The sequence below is a fragment of the Cupressus sempervirens genome, chromosome 5, assembly GCF_028749045.1.
Source record: "Cupressus sempervirens isolate cs-2001-9-10 chromosome 5, ASM2874904v1, whole genome shotgun sequence".
NCBI lineage: Eukaryota > Viridiplantae > Streptophyta > Pinopsida > Cupressales > Cupressaceae > Cupressus > Cupressus sempervirens.
Window position 1 is genome coordinate 901,165,330 of NC_143122.1, and position 15,032 is coordinate 901,180,361.

Below are 15,032 nucleotides of genomic sequence, written 5' to 3' on the forward strand. Positions count from 1 at the left end.
ATGATATGAATTATAATCCAAGCTCCAACAATACTTAAAATCCTAGCCTTAACCCTAACCCTAACCCTTAGAAGAATACTCATTAAATACTAGGCACTAATTATAAATACTAAAATCTAATCATAAATAGTCAACCATAAACTTTGTGCTATACCTAAGCATGATGAAAATGTTAACATTAGGCCTAGTAATACTAAACTATAACCCTAATATTATCCCTATCCATAAGTCTAAACCTTAACCATGGCCATTAACCTAAACAAAATCCTAACCATGATGCTAATGTTAACCTTAATCATAAGCTTGACCCTAACCCTTGTAGGGCCCATTTACCATTGCACCAAAAGCCATGACTGTTAGTGAACATGGAACACCACATAATTAACCACCTCTGGGTAGGGGAGCGCATCGCATCACCCAACAATCTCCCCCTCAATGTGCATACTAGGTGCTTATGCGGGTCGGGAAAGCACCAGGGAGATTTGAACCCATGACCAAGCCAAAACTAGGCTTTGATACCAATTGTTGGGCCCATTTACCATTGCACGAAAAGCCATGATTGTTAGTGAACATGGAACACCACATAATTAACCACCTGTGGGTAGGGAAGCGTGTTGCATCACCCAACAACCCTAACCCTAACCCTAACCAAAACCCATACAAAATAAAAATCTCTCTCCTCATCCTAATTAAAAAAATTCAATCTCAATCCTAATAGAAATTCCAACCTTCTCATTAACACTAACCAAAATCTTATTCCTAACATAAAACCAATTATAATTATAATCCAAACCTTAATTTTAAACCTAACCCTAAACATAATTCTACTCAACCATAACTACAAACCCAAGCTTAACACTGAACCTTAGTCCTTATTATAACCATAAATGTAAACCAAACTCTAACTGAAATGATAATGATAACAGTGTGGTATAAATTATAAGGCACTATAACAATAAATAATAGTAAATTTTTCTTGCTCTAAAATGTTTTCACATGTGTATAAGAGATAGAGGGGGGAAGGGGGCGGATAAGAGGATAGAGAGTAAAGTGAAGAAAGAGAGGGATTCAGAGAGATCAAGGTGGGCATTTGGAAAGGGTATAAAGGAGAGAACTAATTATATAACTCATCATAATTCTCGCATTACTTTAAACCATAACTATAACCATAACAATAATAGTGTCACTGACCATTACCTAGACCTAACAGTAACCAAAATAGTAACGTCAACCATAACCTAAACCTAACTCTAACATGAATTGGAAGTAAACTTTATGTAACAACCAATTTTCTCGGGTCTTAATTAACAACTAACATACACAAAGAAATACATTCATTATTTCATTTTCATAGGAAGACAGTTAAATCAATTTCATTCATATGAGATGGATTGATGGTTAAAATAAGTTAAATAATTTTTTTAAACTAAGAACTTAAAAAACCATCAAGGAATTTACTATTAAAACTAAAATCCACATACCATGGAATTTGAACTAAGAAATTATTGTAGGGATGCTTCTAAAATAACCCAGATTAGTCCACAAATATTATTATAACAATATCATATAATGACTTCCATCCAATATTGCTATATCAAAAATCAAATGATGATTACAATTAAATACCACTCTATCAATTAGGGCCTCAGTTACCATTGGATCATTTAGGGCATCAAATACCACCATATTTTTAGGGGTTCAGATATCATTGAATCAATTAGGGCTTTAAATAACACTTTATCATCTATGGCTCTAGATACCACTATATCATTTATGGCTCTAAATACCACAGAATCAATTAGGGCTTTAGATATCATTGTATCATTTAGGGCTCTAGATACCACTGAATCAACTAGGGCTTCAGATACCACTAGGTCATTTCTTTGCTTCTAATTTCTTAGCTATGGAAATAACTTAAGATTAGAAGATACACTCATATTCAATTTTCATCTGCAAGATGGGGCTGCAGCTCATAGGTTTCCTTCTATGTCCAGGAAGCTTCACCATCAGAGGAATGGTCAGGTTAACTGGGATGGGCACTGGACTCCTCCTCCCTATGGAGTTCTGAAAATTAACACTGATGGTCCTTCCCATGGGAATCTTGGTCCGGCTAGTATTGGCAGAGTGGCTCGTTGTAGTTCTGGGGAAGTTAAATTTTTCTTCTCAGTTCATAAGGGCACGACTATACTAACAATCTCATGGAAGCTTAGGCTATTTTATATGCTGTGGAATAGTGTTGCTTGCGGAGATGGAGTAAGATTATCTTTGAGTCTGATTCCCAGGTGGTAGTGAACATGCTTTCTTCGCAAGAGCTTGAGGATGTTAGTTGGCAGCTAGCTACTGTTGTTAAGCAGATTCTTTTCTTCTCTTCCTCTTTTCAGTTCATTAGGTTCACATATATTCCTCATGAATGGAATAGAACTGCTGATTTTTTAGCCAAATGGGCTTTTAGTCATGATCCGGGTTGGAATATTAGGGACAGGAGGCAACTTTCCTTTGAGATGGTGCATGAATTTGATGATCTTGTTGCTCAGGATCGAGCTCCTTGTTGTATTCCTTTCTGTCTTAATAAATTTTTACCCCTCTTTTTGTAGTAAAATAACTACAATGATAATATAACTTAATTAATCTTACCTTCTTCTTGCATATACTTCATAAAAGTAAAAATACTTGTTACTGAAAAACAATTGAATGCATAGTTTATCTTTGTTTGTTGTATGTTTGATAACTTGGGGAGAGGTGAAATATTGTGAGGGGCTTGACCACCCAACCTTGGACCAAAACATATCCCCACACAATTTCTACTGAGAAAGGCCCTCCCTACCTGAAATAGACAGGGATCATCTTGTTATCCACTGAGCATCCTAGTAACTAACCACACCACTTGACTTGACAGAAGGAGACAACAATAACAGGATCATGCATGAGCTATTAAATGAGATTATTCTAGATTTAATGTATCATATCTAAATTATATTTTCTAAGTCATTGCCGACTCCATCTCACCTCTACAGCCTTTTCCATGGCTATATAGTCAGTGAATCCTAGGTGCTCGGAACTCAAAACGATCGGCTCTAACTATTGATTCTCAACTAAATTATAATATATATATATATATATTTTTTAGCTTATCACAATCTGTGATTTTAAAAATATATTCTTAAAGATTGTAGAATTTATTGTTTAATTAATTAATTTCCATGTTTCACTAGGTTGTCCTCGTGCATAGGCCTTGGACAAGGGTGCAAACCTAAGTGACAATAGTTTTTGGCACACCTAGTGGGACACTTTTCAAACAAAATTTAAAGTCTACTGGCATCAAGAAGAAAGAGTTTCAAAGATTGATGTTGAAGAGGTAGTGCTAGCTTCAGTATTCGAACCTTCAAGAGGCTGATCCTTCAAAGTACTTGGCGACTCTAAACATCAACAAATCTGGTTCTAGGCCAAAGCTACAGTGATTCATGCCCAAAGCTGAAACAAGGGCATCTTCTAGAGGTAAATTTCAATATCAAGAGCTTTCTCTTTCAAATCCTAGAAGAAGGAGGACTAGAACTTCATTATCACCAGTTAGGGGTGTAATAAAAGTTAATATACGTGTAAGATCTATCTCTACTCCTCCTGTTGTTCGGACTCGGTCTGCCATCAACACTCATCAATAGAACACTTGTTTACATGGCACTTCCAAGAGTTCATGCTTTTTCCACCTTTAATGGTGGAATTCCTCTATTGTTAGCCCAAAGACATGATATACCAGTATCTGCACTAAAAAGTATACATGATTTTACTGGTGAAACTTCCATCTCCCCTTTAGAGCATATCCAAGAAGCAGCAAATGTCTGTAACATTCATGGTATTATAGAGGATGATGTTGTTGTCAGACATCTAGCCTCATCTTTAAAAGGAAAGGAATTACAGTGGTATAGAGGCTTAGCTCATGGTTTTATAACCGATTGGGATGGACTAGGATCAAGATTATGCAAACATTTTGATGATAGAAGTGACCGTCTATCACTTTTAGAGTAGCTGACTACTATAAAAAGGGCCCCCCATGATTGTATGACTGATTTTAATTATAGATTTCAAAAGACATGGGATAGAATACCTACTTCGGTGAAACCTACCCCTAGTAATGCCTTCTTGCATTACCTTAGAGCTTTTAATAGTGGTATTGCCACTACAATCCAAACTATGGGAGGAGATACCTTGCCTAATGCCTATGGGATAGCCATAAAAGCTGAGAACATCCTGATACAAGGAGGGAAGTTGGCTCCAAGGCCCCCTATCCCTTTCTTTCCTGATATCCCAAATCATCAACCGGCAATGGCCCCTCTTCCTACAACTTCTACATCACAAGCCCTTACTCCAGTTCCCTAAGCTTCTACATCCTCAAATGAGATAGATGAACTTAAAGAGATGCTCCAAGGTCTAGTGCTGAATATAGATAAGAGAGAGAGGACCCTCGATAAAAACTTGCAAGAGCAGGGGAGGGAGTTGAAAGACCAAGGAAAGAGATTAGAGGATAGTTTTTCTATGATACAAAAAATGAGTAACAAGGTGGTGGCCTTAGAAAGGAAGCAAGCTCAAGGTGGCAAGCCTCCACAATTGCAATATCAAGCTCCAAATGGTGGTAGGCCTCCTAATCAGTGGAATAGCTCTTTTTGTCAGGGTAGGCAAAATAGTCATGCTTCTGCTTCAAGCTCAAATCAGAATAGAGCTATAGTCCCTCAAAATAATTTGGCCCAAGATCAAGATTTATGTGTTTCTTGCAACTATTCTTATGCCTATTTCATGTGCCAAAAGGAAGAATCTTATTTGGCCCTAACTGACCAAGAACCTGCAGCAAAGCAATCATACAAGGAGGATCATCCCAAGATGAATCATCAGATGGAGGAGCACTGCAATGTAAACCGGGATTATGTTGCTCATAACACAAGAAGTAAGAGGAGAGCTATGGAAGATGCTGCCCCTCCTTCTCCTAAGCAGGCCTCAACTTCAAGTGTTGCACCTCATGCACATGCAAAAAATGAACAAACAAGTACTTCACAACAGCAAAAGTAAGATTCTAGAAAGAAAGATGCAAGTGATCCTTATGTTGCCCCATCTCAACCTCTTATAAATGTAGCTACCAAAGTTTCTACCAAAGTTCCTAATACACCATTCAATGTGGTAGAGAAAATGAGGATGACAAACATGAACATTTCTATGTGGGATGTTGTTGCTACCATACCAATTCAGAAGAGGTTGCTGCAGCAAGAATTAGAGAGGATTGAACCCAAGGATCAGCCATCTAGCATGGAGAGTGCCACAAGTCTAGTACAACCAGCAGGGGATATGGGGTAAAAAAAAAAGGTTAGACCTTCTCCATTCTATGTTTCTCTAATTATAGGGGGCAAATTAGTCCACAATTGCATGATAGATTCAAGATCTAGTAGCTCAATAATGCCTAGGTGTGTTGCTTATGCTTTAGGAATGAAATATGAGCCCATTGTTAGGGATGTGTTACAATTAGATGGTAGTACTGTCAAAACTATAGGTATCCTTAGGAATTTGGAGATGGCCCTACATGCATGCCCTAGTTGCACTGTGATTCAAGAAATATTTGTTGCTAAAGTCAAGCCCCATTTTGCTACCTGTCTTTCAAGAGACTTCACTGCTCAAATTGGTGGATTCATATCTGTTGATTGGTCATATATGTCATTTAAGACCAGATATGGAGCCGATGCCTCAATTAGAGTAGAACCTCAAGCCCTTCATCACACTGAATCTTACACCCCCAATTCCATAAACATGAATTACCCTATTCTAGAGATGGATGAAAATGACATAGTAAATGAGCCTGCCACTTCCATAGAAGAGATTCCTAATTTCGTCCTGGATGAATGGGCTAGTACATATGAGTTTGAGCCTATGTCAAAAACTCTTGAGACAGGCCTTAGCACATATTGCATAATAGAGAAACAGGCTCAAGTTCCTGATCTTGTTAGGACTAATGATGATATAAATGGAACATGGAGTATGTACTTTGATGGCTCAAGGAATAGAAATGGATCAGGGGCTGGTGTTATGTCGATCTCTCCTACACAAATAAGATACTACTTCTCCTTTAGTCTCCAATTCAGTTGCAACAATAATGTTGTCGATTATGAATCCTTGATTCAAGGCCTCTTACTTGACCAAAAGAGAGGAATTCAAGCCTTGAGAGTATATGGTGATAGTGAGTTGGTAGTTAACCAAGTGAGAAACCAGAATATCACCAAAAATGGCCTGCTGATGTCTTACAAACACAGATTCTGGGATTTGCTTGAGGGCTTCAATGCATTTAATATTCAGAGCATTCCTAGGAATGAAAATAAACATGCTGATAGACTTTCAGCAATAGGCACATCTTATGATGTACCAGGGAATCTTGAGGAAGAAAATAAGCAACAAATAAAGGTGGTAGTGAGGCTTGCCATCCTTGACAATGACACTCATTGGCAGGTGTTTGATTCTGATGAGAAAATTGTGAGTTCCTTGCAGAATGAGGAAGAATTCTCAGATAGAAACTAGTCAAGACTGCAAGATTAGTATGGTGACTAGATCATTCATCTTAATTCTAACAAGTTTCCTAGGGTTCTCATTACCTTGGAGAGTGCCTTTAATCCTGGTGATCAAAAGATGAGGCAAAGGAATGAATCTAGCTGTAGAAAAGGATGATTATGCCCTAGTTACAATTGCTAATGGAAAATTTTTAAATATGGGGAAGGTATGTTTTGAAACTGAACAAGAAAACTTCATTAATCTATGTGAAGAATTTAATTATTTATTTGCTTGGACATATGATGACTTAAAAGGGTTTGACCCTAGTTTGTTTCAGCATACCATAGATTTAGTTGATAAGGCCAAACCAGCAAGGCAAAAATAGAGGCTAGTGAATCCTAAGACTGAGACCCTAATGAGAAAAAAACTATCCAAGTTGATAGAGGCTAATATAATATTTCCTATCAAACACTCATCATGGGTAGCTACCCTTGTCCCTGTAAGGAAGAAGAATGGAGAAATCAGACTATGTGTGGACTTTAGGGATCTTCTCTTAAAGATCACCATCCTCTCCCTTCCATGGAGAAAATCCTGTCTAGAGTCAGTGGGTCAAGGAGATTCTCTTTTCTTGATGGATTCTCTGGTTATAACCAAGTGTTGGTTAAAGAATCTGACAGACATAAAACAACATTTACTACTAAATGGGGCACCTATGCTTATTGCAAGATGCCATTTGGACTAACAAATGCAGATGCCACATTTCAGAAGGCAATGGAGATGGCCTTCAAAAAATTAATTGACAAGTTTTTCTTAGTATACCTGGATGATATAACTCTATATTCAAAAAATATAGAAGATCATTTTGATCATCTAAGATAGATATTTCTAAGATGTAGAGAATTTGGGGTTTCCCTTAACCCAGCCAAGTGTGTCTTTGCTACAAGCCAAGGAAAATTATTGGGACACATTGTATCTAAGGATGGGCTGACCATTGATCCAGAAAGAACAAAGGCAATACTTGCCCTTCCTCTTCCTAAACACAAGAAGGGGCTGCAAAGTTTCCTTGGTATGATAAATTTTGTAAGAAGGTTTATTCCTAATCTTGCTACCATGGTGAAACCTCTTACAACTATGCTTAAGAAAGGTATGGTCTTCTCATGGACCAAGGAAGGGAAGCAAAGTTTTGAAGAGATAAGGGTAGCCATAGCCTCAACCCCTACTCTCATGAACCCAAATTTTGAGAAAGATTTCATCCTCTACACTCTAGGTGGTGAGTCAAGTATCTCTGCTGTCCTAACTCAAACAAATGACAAGGATGAAGAGCAACCCATAGCCTTCTTTAGTGAAGGGCTCAAGGAATATGAAGATAAGTATAGCTTTGTTGAGAAGCAGGCCCTTGCAGTCATCAGAGCCTTGAAGAAATTCAAGCACCTCTTGTCCCACAATAAGATCCATTTGTTGGTGTGCCATGCCAGTGTAAAGGACTTCCTGTTAAGCAAGGATATTAGTGAAAAGAGAGCTGGATGGATCACTAAGGTAATGGAGTATGATGTTGATATTCAGATCACCAAGTTGGTAAGAGGAAGAGGATTGTGCAAAGAAATGTTATCAGGTCAGGATTCTGATGAAGAGGTTGCTATGGTATTAACAGAGCAACAGGAGGAAGGAAACATTAATGGCCCAAGGAGCTAGATAAATAGCATGAAGAACTTCTTATCAGGGAATGGATACCCTTACGGATTGGACAGAACTAAAAGGAGACAATATAGATTGTAGTCCATTCCCTATGTTGTGATTCATGGTATCCTATTCAGGAGGGATTTTAAAGGGACCCTGCTGAGATGCATTGAAGAGGATCAGGCTCAGAGGATGATTAAGGAACTTCATGATGGCCCTGATGGTGGCCATTTCTCTGCAAGAACAACTACTAGGAAGATCATGAGGGCTGGTTATTATTGGCCATCTCTGTTCCATTATTGTTATGGATATGTGAGAAAATGTGAGAAATGTGCTTTCTTCTTAGGCAAACAGAGGCTTGCAACTCTCCCCCTTCATCCTATTTAGGTGGATCATTCCTTTACCCAATGGGGATTGGATTTTATAGGCCCCATTAGTCCTCCATCTAGTGCAGGTCATAAATGGATTTTAGCTGCTACTGATTATTTCACTAGATGGATAGAGGGAGTTGCCTTGAAGGATGCCACAGAACCATCAATTGTTGAATTCCTTGATGGAATTGTATCTAGGTTCAGTGCTCCTTCTACTATCATTTCGGACAATGCTAAGTCTTTTGTTGGAACCCAGATTTGTACATAGGCAATGAATCAAAATATCTACCTGAGCACATCATCAAATTACTATCCCCAGGGTAATGGTTTGGCTGAGTCTTCCAACAAGAATCTGATCAAAATCATGAAGAGGACAATAGAAGACAATCAGAGGGTTTGGCATAGGAAATTAAGAATTTCTCTGTGGGTTGATAGAATAACACCCAAGAGATCTATTGGGAATTCACCTTTTGTACTGGTATATGGTAGGGAAGCCAGACTCCCAATATCATTGGAATTCCCACCCCTGGAGTTAGCTCATCAGCTAGAATTGATTGAAGATAGTGTCATGATAGTGAGAATGGCAAAGCTAATTGAGTTAGAAGAGAAAAGAAATAGAGCTATGCAGACCCTAGAGATGCATCAGCAGCAAATGAAAAGGAGTTTTGATAAGAATACTAGGGTCAGAACCTTTAGAGAAGGAGATTTAGTTCTAAAGTGGGATATAGATAGGGCAAAACCAGGAAGAAATTCCAAATTTGATGCACTATTGAGTGGCCCCTATCTAATTGCCAGTTGCAAATAGGCTAATGCATTCTAGCTAAGTCGGACCAATGGAGAGATTTTTCCCATTCCAGTCAATGGGATCTACCTGAAGCCCTGTTTCTAAAAATTTGGGAATCCATGTACATAAGTAGTTTAGTCTCTTTTTTGTTGTTTCCTTCTTTTCAAGAAGTGCGCGGGAATAGCCGTCTCCCTGTGAGGTAGCGAATTTTGAGATGTCTCAGGTTGCAGAGCTAGGATTTTCAATGATTTGATCTCCTCATGGAGGGGTTAGGGTTTTCTAGTTCTCAGATTCATACCTTTTTGACTCCATGGCCCAACGGATTATTTACAGGCACTGGTCATGCATCGAGCAGGCTCATGCCCCCTGTGAGTCACAAGAAATGTTGTATTTTAATATCTCACCAAATTCATAATTCATATTGCCCTTCCCACCTTTGAAATATCCATAGTCAAATACCCGTGGAGATATTTAAATACCAAATTTTTAAACCTTATGACATATTTTGCAGCTCGCAAGTTCTCCATCGTTAGATTTGCAAAGATCAAGGGTAGGCGCCATCTCGCTATGGAGAAGCTGCATGAAATTTACGTTAGTGACATAGCACCCGACCGATCGGAGGGTGTTTCTACAGAGAGTCAAAATGTTTAGCGGGCAAGGTTCGAAAAAATGAAAAATGTTCATGGGAAAACCAACGGAGGTAGTCTGGGAAGTCAAAAATGCTGGTGGGGCACCATTTCACCATCGAAAAACTCACGAGTTTTTCGATAGCGACATAGCGCCCGAACGAAAAAGTCACCATGGTGAGACTTCAGGCAAGTGGGTGGGTCCCAGCTCATACCTTGTTAGCTTAGTTGAAGTTCCATGCTACGCTAGCCAATCAAAATGAAACACGTGTGCAAAGGAAGGAATTATTATAGTTGGGTGTTATGGCGCTATGGGGATTTGGCCTCAATATTGTCATAGCAACATGGCGCTTAGTTGACAAATGGCTGCTCTATGGGGTCAAATTCTTGGGTCTGCCAGATTGGTGCTTCGAAGGCCAATAGGGAGGTGCCAAGAGTATAAGTTAGAGCATATGTGGTTCACAAGCCTAGTAATTTTTAGGGGATGTGTAGAGTATGAGGTGGTTCTAATTGTCAGATTGAGATTGATCTACGATGGGTGCCATCGTGCTATGAGGAACTGCTCGAGAGATATCAACAACGACATAGCGCCTAGGCACCACATGTCTTGGTGGGACCATATTTTCATGTAGGTAGCATAGTAAAGGGTTTGGGTCGTTCGTGATCGCCAAATTAGTCCAAATCGATGGATGGCGCCATCTCGCTATGCTGAAGTTGCACGATCTTTACCATAGCGACATAGCGCCCTTTTTCCACATGGATCAGCAGGGCCAGGTCTCACCAAGGTATGTCTGTCAGGTATTGCTAGGTTTAATTCGAGCATGGTGCGATTGCTAAGGTGGCACTAGGTATGATGGGCCCGGGGTAAGAACAGTATAGTGGTATGACGAGTCTTTGCGATTGTCAGATTTAAGGCAGATCAACAGTTAGCGCTATCTTGCCATCGAAAGCTACACGATGGATACCATGGTGACATAGCACCCTATTGACATGTGTCTCACTGGCTCGGCTAGGGTTGGCGATTAACATGGTAGTTAGTCTTGATGTCATGGCTAGTTGGTGGAAAGGTGGCACAGTTAGGTTGAGACCACTAGAAACTATGGCGCTATTAGGATTTTCGAATACTTTTTTAATAGAGACATAGCATCTAGTCAAATTTAAGGGTGCTCAAAAGTGGAAAAGGTGTCCAGAATGGCAGAAGGAAGGAATGTGATTGGCCCGCGTGGCCCAATCAGCATGTGGAATCATATCAATCCAGACCTACCTGAAATGAATGTGAAATATAGGGAAACACTCCACCATCTCAGTCGATCCATCTACTTAGTTAGAGTACAGTTATGGTGCCATTTCAGTCCTTGCAAAACACCTGTTGCAAAAAAGAACATATTTTCTTTAGATTCCCATGATTGTCCTCCGCAGGACTTAATGGCAGGTAGCTGCGAAGTCATTTTAGCAAGAAAAAATCTCAGTTCTACCTGAACTATAAAGGTAGATTTTGGTAGTTTTTGAAAGGGGAACCTTCTCTCTAATTTTCCTCTACCATTGCTTTGAAATTCTAGTGTAAATTTCCCTGTGCCTCTGAACTGTCTGATTCTCCACTTATCTCCTTCAGCCAGTGGTATTAAAGTGCAATAATTCTTTGCCTGTGCCATTTCTTTGTGGAAATCTGTAATCTACATGATTGTATCTCTGCTAGCCTATGAATGATATATAAGTGAACTTCTTCCTTGTTTCATTCATCTTGGTTTTCTGATCTGTATGCGGTTATTTGATTAAAGCAAGTCTAGATGTGTATAACCTTAGTTTCATTCTAGTTCAGTAGTGCATGTATGGGCAGAGAATTGGTCCAAACACTCTATTTTGGTGCATCACCTCCTTAGATTAGCCTAGGTAGATTTTCCTTCGTGCTCTCCTTCTCCCTTCTTCTCTCCAAGAAGTAGATAGGTGTGCCCTAATAGTAAGAGGAAGTTGGCCTTCTCCAGAGACTCAAGCTCATAGTTCAAGTCCCACAGCTTGGAGGTTGTTTCCATGTTTCACTAGGTTCTCCTCATGCATAGGCCTTGGACAAGGGTGCAAACCTAAGTGAAAATAATTTTTGGCACACCCAATGGGACACTTTTCAAACAAAATTTAAAGTCTACTAGTGTCAAGAAGAAAGAGTTTCAAAGATTAATGCTGAAGAGGTAGTGTTGGCTTCCATATTCAAACCTTCAAGAGGCTGATCCTTCAAAGTAATTGCGACTGTAAACATCAACAAATCTAGTTCTAGGCCAAAGCTACTATGATTCATGCCCAAAGCAGAAACAAGAGCATCTTCTAGAGGTAAATTTCAATATCAAGAGCTTTCTATTTCAAATCCTGGAAGAAGGAGGTCTAGAACTTCATTATCAACAGTTAGGAGTGTAATAATAGTTAATATACCTGTAAGATCTGTCGCTACTCCTCCTGTTGTTTAGACTCAGTCTAGATTGCCATCAACACTCATCAATAGAACACTTGTTTACATGGAAAAGCCAAGAGTTCATGCTTTTTCCACCTTTAATGGTGGATGTCCTCTATTGGTACCCCAAAGACACGATATACCAGTATCTACACTAAAAAGTATACTTGATTTTACTGGTGAAACTTCTATCTCCCCTTTAGAGCATATCCAAGAAGTAGCCAATGTCTATAACATTCATGGTATTACAGAGGATGATGTTGCTATCAGACTTCTAGCCTCATCTTTAAAAGGAAAGGAATTACAGTGGTATAGAGGCTTATCGCATGGTTCTATAACCGATTGGGATGGACTAGGAGCAGGATTATGCAAACATTTTGAGGATAGAAGTGACCATCTGTCACTTTTAGAGCAGCTGACTACTATAAAAAGGGCCCCCCATGAATGTATGAATTATTTTAATTATAGATTTCAAAAGAAATGGGATAGAATACCTACTTCAGTGAAACCTACCCCTTGTAATGCCTTCTTGCATTACCTTAGAGCTTTTAATAGTGATATTGCCACTACAATCCAAACGATGGGAGGAGATACCTTACCTAATGCCTATGAGATAGCCATAAAAGTTAAGAACATCCTAATACAAGGAAGGAAGTTGGCTCCAAGGCCCCCTATCCCTTTCTTTCCTAATATCCCAAATCATCAACCGACAATGGCCCCTCTTCCTACAACTTCTACATCACAAGCCCTTACTCCAGTTCCCCAAGCTTCCACATCCTCAAATGAGATAGATGAACTCAAAGAGATGCTCCAAGGTCTAGTGCTGAGTATAGATAAGAGAGAGAGAACCCTGGATAAAAAATTGCAAGAGTAGGGGAGGGAGTTGAAAGACCAAGGAAAGAGATTACAGGATAGTTTTTCTATGATACAAAAAATGAGTAACAAGGTGGTGGCCTTAGAAAGGTAGCAAGCTCAAGGTGGAAAGCCTCCCCAATTCCAATATCAAGCTCCAAATGGTGGTAAGCCTCCTAATCAGTGGAATAGCTCTTTTGATCAGGGTAGGCAAAATAGTCATGCTTCTGCTTCAAGCTCAAATCAGAATAGAGCTATAGTCCCTCAAAATAACTTGGCCCAAGATCAAGATTTTTTTCTTTCTTGCAACTATTCTTATGCCTATTGCATGTGCTAGAAGGTAGAATCTTATTTGGCCCTAACTGACCAAGAACCTGCAGCAAAGCAATCATACAAGGAGGATCATCCTAGGAAGGCCTCATATATTCAAGGACATGATGATTGCTCTTTCATGAATCGTCAGATGGAGGAGCACTGTAATGTAAACCAGGATTTCATTGCTCATAACACAAGAAGTAAGAGGAGAGCTATTGAACATGCTGCCCCTCCTTCTCCTAAGCTGGCCTCAACTTCAAGTGTTGCACCTCATGCACATGCAGAAAATGAACAAACAAGTACTTCACAATAGAAAAAGAAAGATTCTAGAAAGAAAGATGCAAGTGATCCTTATGTTGCCCCATCTCAACCTCTTATAAATCCAGCTCCCAAAATTTATACCAAAGTTCCTAATACACCATTCAATTTGGTAGAGCAAATGAGGAGGGAAAATGTGTACATTTCTATGTGGGATGTTGTTGCTACCAGACCAATGCAAAAGAGGTTGCTGCAACAAGAATTAGAGAAGATTGAACCCAAGGATCAGCCATCTACCATGGAGAGTGCCACAAGTCTAGTACAACTAGTAGGGGATCTGGGGACAAATAAAAAGGTTAGACCTCCTCCATTCTATGTTTATCTGATTATAGGGGGCAAATTAGTCCACAATTGCATGATAGATTCAGGGGCTAGTAGCTCAATAATGCCTAGGTGTGTTGCTAATGCTTTAGGAATGAAATATGAGCCCATTGTTAGGGATGTGTTACAATTAGATGGTAGTACTATCAAAACTATAGGTATCCTTAGGAATGTGGAGATGGCCCTACATGCATGCCCTGGTTGCACTGTGATTCAAGACATATCTCTTGCTAAAGTCAAGCCCCATTTTGCTATCTGTCTTTCAAGAGACTTCACTGCTCAAATTGGTGGATTCATATCTACTCATTGGTCATATATTTTATTTAAGACCAGATATGGAGCCAATGCCTCAATTAGAGCAGAACCTCAAGCCCTTCATCACACTGAATCTTACACCCCCAATCCCATCAACATGAATTGCCCTATTCTAGAGATGGATGAAAATGACATAGTAAATGAGCCTACCACTTCCATAGCAGAGATTCCTGATTTTTTGGATGAATGGGCTAGTACATATGAGTTTGAGCCTATGTCAAAAACTCTTGAGACAGGCCTTAGTACATATTGCATAAAAGAGAAAGAGGCTCAAGTTCCTGATCTTGTTGGGAGTAATGATGATATAAATGGAACATGGAGTATGTAATTTGATGGCTCAAGGAATTGAAATGGATCAGGGGCTGGTGTTATGTTGATCTCTCCTGCACAAATAAGATACTACTTCTCCTTTAGGCTCCAATTCAGTTGCACCAATAATGTGGCCGAGTATGAATCCTTGATTCAAGGCCTCCTACTTGCCCAAAAGAGAGGAA